The following is a 7401-nucleotide window of genomic DNA, read 5'->3' on the forward strand; positions in this document are numbered from 1 at the left end:
CTCGAACTCCTGAGCTCAGGTGATTCACCCGCGTCATCCTTCAGAGTGCTAGGATTACAGCCATGAGCCACTGCCCCCGGCCTCCCAGAGGAGGAGGGAAAGATGGTTTCAGGAGGATTCAGGTGCATTACATTCACTATGTATTTTATTTCTATTATAATGAAATAATTATACAACTTACCATACTGCAAAATCAATGGGAAGGAGCCCTGAGCTTATTTTCCTGCAACTAGACAGTCCCATCTGAGGGTTGTTTGGGGACAGTAATACCCAAAATATGTTGCTTATGTCCTTGGCCGTACCTCAGATCATCAGGCATTAGATTCTCAAAAGGAGCACCCATCCTAGTTTACAGTACAGTTTGAGCTCCTGTGAAAATCTAATGCCGCTGCCGATGGGACAGGAGGCAGAGCTCAGGGGCTGATGGGAGCTGTGGGGAGCAGCTGTAAATCCAGACAAACCTTGGCTAGCTAGCCTGCCACTCCCCTCTTGGTGTGCAGCCCAGGTTGGGGGTGGGGGTTGGAAGTCACAGTCCTAAAGGACCTTCTCTAGTGAATAGAAAAGAATTTTCAACTAGAGAAACCTGGGCTGGAGCCTGGGATACCCTTTCCTTGGTGGTGAGGACTGAGGGGCAGTGGAATTTATTGGGAGTCTTGAAGACTGAGGCCTTTAAGAAAGATGCCAATGCAACTAATGCTGCCACATAATCCTCCCCACAGTGCAGTGAGGTAGGTGTGATTTGCCCCCATTTTACAGATGAGGAAGGTGAGGTTTCAGGGAGATGAGGTAACTTGCTGGTTAGAATAGCTTCCTGGAAGACAGGGCTTTTCTCATTCCTGAATAAGCACCAGAGCTTTTAAAAGTTTATCTGAAAAATATAAAAAAATAAAGTTTGTCTGATTGATTCATTTTTAGTTATTTATAATGCTACCTTATCCCAGAAGTGATTTGAAAGACTTACAAAGAAGCATAAAATGTAATAAGGTGACATGGAGAAGAAAGTAAAACAAGAATTGTGGTTTGAAATGGAACCAGAAGAAAGTCTGAATTTGAAACTGTGTACCTCGAACTCTGTTCTCATTAGCAATGTGTTCAGTTGCAGATAACCTGGGAAGCAGGCGTTGGGTGCGGGGAGAGATTTCTCTCTCTCTCTCTCTCTCTCTTTTTGAGACAAAGTCTCACTCTGTTACCCTGGGTAGAGAGCAGTGGTGTCATAGCTCACAGTGATCTCAAACTCTTGGGCTCAAGCAATCCTCCTGCCTCAGTCTCCTGAGTAGCTGGGACCACAGGTGCCCACTATGTCTGATAATTTTTCTATTTTTAACAGAGATGGGGGTCTTAGATTTGCCCAGGCTGGTCTTGAACCCATGAGCTCAGGCAGTTCACCTGCCTCAGCCTCATGTACTGCTAGGATTACAGGAGCGAGCTACCATACCTGGGATTTCTCTTATATTAGGGAGTGTCGTCCAGCCCAGGGTTGGGGTTCAGCTGCTCAGGACATGAGAGAGGCCAGCGCCTTCTGTGGCTTTAGTCATCTTGGCCTAAGGGGACTCTGGCCACTGTGAAGGAGCAGGGGAGGGCATTAGGCAGCCAACACCTGCTCTCTAGGAAGCTTTGTCTTTTTATTTGGGAAAGCCTCACTGGCCAGGCTATGTGTGTCCCAAGGTATCCTTGGCTGCATAGGGGCACAGGAATGGAGGATTTCGTGTTCTGGCTGCTGCAGTGGAAAGGCAGGGGAAAGGCAGTTGTACGGGGACAAGGAGCCAGCCACAGTATGTCTGCTTTAGAATCCTAGCACACTCAGCCAGGCATGGTGGCATGTGCCTGAGGTCCCGGACTTGAGGCTGAGGCAGGAAGATTACTTGAGTCTAGGAGTTCAAGTCCAGCCTGGACAGCATAGTGAGACCCTCTCTCTAAAAAAGAAAAAATAAGAAAGAAATGAGATACATTAGACAAAAATTGAACTTGGCATAGATGGAAGAATTACAAGGTAACTTGTCTTTTTTTCTCAGTATCCTTCCTTTTTTTTTCTTCTTTTGGAGACAGTCTCACTATGTTGCCCTTGGTAGAGTGCTGTGGCATCACAGCTCACAGAAACCTCAAACTCTTGGGCTTAAGTGATTCTGTTGCCTCAGCCTCCCTAGTAGCTGGGACTACAGGCCCCTGCCACAATGCTAGGCTATTTTTTGTTGGAGTTGTCATTGTTGTTTAGCTGGTCCAGGCCAGGCTCGAACCCACCATCCTCAGTGTATGTGACTGGCACCGTAACCACTGTGCTATGGGCGCTGAGCCCTCAGTATCCTTTCTAAACATGAAAGCTTTCCAAATCTGCTTGATATTGTGAGAAATATTAATACTAAGTCCCCTAAAGAACAACAACTGTTTTTGTAATCTCTAGGAAATTTTTTAAAAGCCAGAGAAAGATAAGTTATCCACATTACTTAAACAATTTTTTAAAATGTAACAAGAAAGCCTAGCTTATTTAAAGCTCGGAAAACTAATTCCATTGGTAACAGAAATGTTATGCATTTTAAATATGATTAAATCTAAAATTGGTGACTTCTGAAGAAACTGTAGTTTTGAAATTAATATAGCCCATTTGTGGTAATTCTGAGCAAAAACAACTTCTACATAATACATTTTTATATTTTCAACTAACAAAGTCATTTCAGAAACATAGAAGACTTTTTAAAAAGAATTACTTCTATTTTAATCTTCTCATTTTTCATTTTTGCTTCCGTGGCTTCCATTTTTTTTTTTTCTGAACATAGTGCCTCCTTAGGCATCACAGAAAGAGGGTGATGGGACTCAGAAGGGAGATGGTGCTCTCAGAATAAAAATAAAATGAGGAATCCTAGCACACACAGACGCCTTGATTTCTTGCTCTGGGTAGATCACAAAACAGGATGAGGGCTCTTCAGGAGACAGTCAGAAAGGGAATCTTCGTCTATTATAAAACAGACCAGGAAACAAAAACAGGTGACTTTACAACTGGAAAAGGCTGGCAGAAGTGGGGTGCTTTTAGCTGCAAGTACAAGTAAGCTGCCTTAGAAGTAGCTTAAGTAGTGTGGACATTTCTTATCCAACCTAAAGCCTGGGGGTGGCAGGTCTCAGGTCCTAAAGGGCCAGGTTCTTCCCTGGTCCACTGTGCTGTCCTCCCTGTGATGCCGTCACCTCCTGGGCTGCCTCTTGTCATGGTCCCCAGTTGGCTGTCATGGTTGGGAACATGCCATGCAGGAGAAGGAGGACATCTTTGGTTTCTGTCCCTTTCTAAGAGCAAGGATAACTCCTAGAAGTTCCTTACATCTCTGGCCAAAACTGTGTTCTGTGTTTCTCCCTACACCAGCTTCAGACAAGGGAATTGCGGAGAGGTCCTGATCTGGACCACTTCTAGCTGCCCAGCCAGGAATAGAAGTCAGGCTGTGGCCTGTGATCAAGATGGTTGGGGGCAGGAATCCAAGGCCCTCGGCAGACCCATGCCCCTGGGGAGTACCTGGGATAGGAGATGCAGTATCCGGTGGGAGGGTGAAGCTGCTGGGGAGGAAGGATGCCCCCCCCAGAAGGGGGAGAAATTTCTTTTTTGTTTGTTCTCTCAAGCTTCTTTTTCGAGAAACACAAGCATATGGCAGCGGATGGTGCGGGGGCCGTATTTGGGTGGTGTGTGCGCTTGCCTTTGCCTTTTGCGTGGTTGGGTGTATATTTTCCCATCGGCTCCAACACCCCAGCTGGTCCACAGGACAGTGAGACTTGAGTTAGAGGCACTTTCCCAATGTCCAGAAAAATCCCCTCCTTTCCACTGGTGCTTCCCATGCGGAATGGATTTGAGAACTTTCCAGCAAACCCAGGCCTGAGTTTTGCAGAGGTCTAAGCTCAAGACATCCTTGTGTGATGGGGTATGAGCAATGAAGGGGGCGATAATATCCTACCACGTGGTTGATGCTTAAAACAACAGAAATTTCCATTCTTACAGTTCTGGATGCCAGAGGTACAAAGTCATTGCCATCAGGCCAAGATCAAGGTGTTGTCTACCTTGGTGCTTCCAGAGGCTTGAGAGGGGAACCTATTCCTTGTCTCTTTCAGCTTCTAGTGGCTGCTGGCGCTCCTGGGCTTGTGGCCGTATCACTCCTATCTTCAAGGCCAATGTTTGCAAGTCTCTCTCTGCTCTGTCTTCACTTGGCCTTCTCTTCTATATGTATGTTCATCTGCCTCTGCCCTCTTCTTGTAAGGATACCTGTGATGTCATTTAGGGGTTACCCCAATAAGCTGGAATAAGCTCCTTTTCTCAAGATCTTTAATTCAGTCACATCTGCAAAGTGGTTCTTCCATAGAAGGTAGCTTTCATAGCTGCAGGGATTAGGATGTGGCTTTCTTTGGGGGGCATTTTTAACCTTCCATAAGAAAGGGCAGTGTAAGCAGTCATTCTTGTAGAAAGGCTCTCCTGTAATGTGTGCCAACCAAGAGAAGGCAGCCAGTGGAGGTTCCCAGCAGACTCATCACTTCTCTTCCAACCTCAGCTCTGTCCCATATCAAGGGAGACCTTGTTCACATGTGCTTGGGTGTATCAGCTACTGCTGACTGCGTAACAAATAGCCCCAAATTTAGCAATGGTTTCTTATTTTAATTTTTGCAAGTTGGAGGGACAGTGACTGGGCTTAGGCAGGTGAGGTGAGGTCATGTTGACATCCTCATGAACTGGCCCAGGATCTGAGCCAGGATACAGCTGGGGCTCCTTGGGCATCTCTGGCACTACTTGGCCTCTCCCCGGGGTGGTGTCAAGCTAGCTGGGCTTTGTATATGTCAGCTCAGACTCCAGGGGCAAGGATCTCAAGAGTAAGCATCCAAGAAAGTGTAGGGCCTGTTGGGATCTGGCCTTGGGGTCACATGGCTGTATTTCCAGCACACTTTCTTGGTTCAAAGTAAGTCATTATTTAAGTCATATTCAAGAGAAGGGGAAATAGATGTCACTACTCAATGTAGGAAGTAGTGAAGAATTTGCTGTCATGTTTAAACAGGAGAACAGTCCAGAGAAGAGGCCCTAGAATGGGCATTTTTTGTTGGGTGGATTCCAGGGGCCTGAGTAACCATAGGATGTTCTGGAGAGGGGTGCAGCAGGCCCCACGTGGGTATATCCCCTTAGGCTTGTAGACTACTCCAGGGCCAGGCTCTGGAGCTAAGGGTGAGATTCAGGACAGTGTGTTTCCTCTGGGCAGTCCTGGAATCTGACAGCATCTGTGTTAAAAGCACTTCAGTGATCTCCCTCAGCTCACCAGGGACCCCACACCAAGTCACAGTCCTGCCTCGGTGCCTTTGCCCAAGCTGTGTCCTCTGTCCAGATTGCCCTGCTCCTTGCCACCTGCCCTCTTTGTGTCTCCTAATTTTTCTCTATCTTGGTAAACAGTCCCTCCTCCCCTGAGAGGGCTTTCTAGGCCTCGCTACATGTAACAGGCCTGGGGTACACGAAATCGGGTCTGTTCGGAAGAGTAGGTGCCCACAGGGGCTCAGATACCTCCACATCCTAAGGGAGGGGGGAAAAAGGGCTGAGGGTGCCCAACCCCAGGGCAGGGCCAGAGCTGATGATGTGTCCAGCAGCAGCTAAGAGGGATCCAGCAAAGGGCGGGGGGTGCTTCTTACCAAGGGTACAGTGGTGCCAAGGCCAAGCTGGAGGGCAGAGTGTGTCGGGGGCCTGCTGTCTGGGGAGGACAAGATCAGTTTACTCTGTGGCCCAACTCATGGCAGGGCAGTGAGCCCCTTGAGGGCAAGGCCTATGTCCTGGCACAGCTGGGGCTGGGCCAGCTGCGTTCTCTATGAGTGTTCTCAGTGTGCTTAGATTGACCATACCACCAACACTGGCCCAGGACTGGTGCTAGTGTGTGAGGTGAGTGAGTGAGTGTGTGTGTGTGTGTGTGTGCATGCATATGTGAGTACTGGTTGCTAGTGATCATGCTCACCTGGGGGGCAGAGATGTCCTTGTCGGATAGCTCCTCTCCTCTCTTTCTTTCTGCACCCTTCTTTACCCCAGTCCAGCAAAGGCCATTGAGTGTCTACTTTAATCTTAGAATTGACACTCTAGAGTGGATGCCCAATGAGAACAACCAAATGGTTCTCTTTTTTCACAATTTTTTAATTACATTAAGATATCCATAACAAGACCAGGTATAGTGGCTCACACCTGTAATCCTAGCACTGGAAGGCCAAGGTGGTGGATTGCTTCAGTTCAGGAATTTGAGACCAGCCTGAACAAGAGCAAGACTTCGTCTCTAAAAATAGCCTGGAGTTGTGACCAGTGCCTGTAGTCCCAGCTACTCAGGAGGCTGAGGCAAGAAAATCACTTGAGCCCTGGAGTTTGAGGGCTGCTGTTAGCTATGACACCATGGCACCCTACTGAGGGCAACAAAGTGAGACTCTGTCTCAAAAAAACAACCAAAAAACCCCCACATAACATAAAATTTACCATCATAACCATTTGTAAGTGTACAGTTCAGTGATATTAAATGCATTCAAAATATTGTGCAACTATAGCTACCATCCATCTCTAGATCATTTTCATCTTGTAAAATTGAAACCCTGTACCCACTCAGGAATAGTTCCTCCCTCCCCAACCCTGGCTACCACCATTCTACTTTCTCTTTCTGAACTTGGCCACTCTAGGTGCCTCCTGCAAGTGAAATCATGCAGTATTTGTCTTTCTGTGTCTGGCTTATTTCACTTAACATAATGGCCTTGAGGTTCATTCATGTTGTGGCATATGTCAGAATGTCCTGCCTTTGAAGGCAGAGTAATACTCCACTGTACATAAATTTATTCATTCTTCCTCCAGTGGACACTTGGGTTGCTTCCATATTTTGGCAATTGTGAATAATGCTACTATGAAAATGAAAATACAGAGTTTTTGAGACCCTATTTTCAGTTCTCTTAGGTATATAGACAGAAGAGGAATTGCTGGCTCATATGGTAGTTCTATTTCTAATTTGTTGAGGAACCACATACTGTTTTCCATGGCTCCATTTTACTTTCCTACACCGTTTTACTTCCCCACCAACAGTTTGCAAGGGTTCCAGGTTCTCCACATCTTCATCAACACTTGCTTTTTTTTTTTTTTTGAGGCCAAGTCTCTTTTTGTCGCCCTCTGTAGAGTGCTGTGATGTCACAGCTCACAGCAACCTCAAACTCTTGGGCTCAAATGATTCTGGCCTCAGCCTCCCAAGTAGCTGGGACTACTGGCACCCGTCACAACGCCTGACTATTTTTAGAGTCAGTATCTCACTTTTGCTCAGGCTGATCTTTTTTTTTTTTTTTTTGCAGTTTTTGGCCAGAGCTGGGCTTGAACCCACCACCTCAGCATATGGGGTCAGTGCCCTACTCCTTTGAGCCACAGGTACCGCCCTGCTCAGGCTGATCTTG

This window comes from Otolemur garnettii, unplaced genomic scaffold, assembly GCF_000181295.1.
Source record: "Otolemur garnettii isolate 467f Iridium unplaced genomic scaffold, OtoGar3 scaffold00077, whole genome shotgun sequence".
Taxonomy (NCBI): domain Eukaryota; kingdom Metazoa; phylum Chordata; class Mammalia; order Primates; family Galagidae; genus Otolemur; species Otolemur garnettii.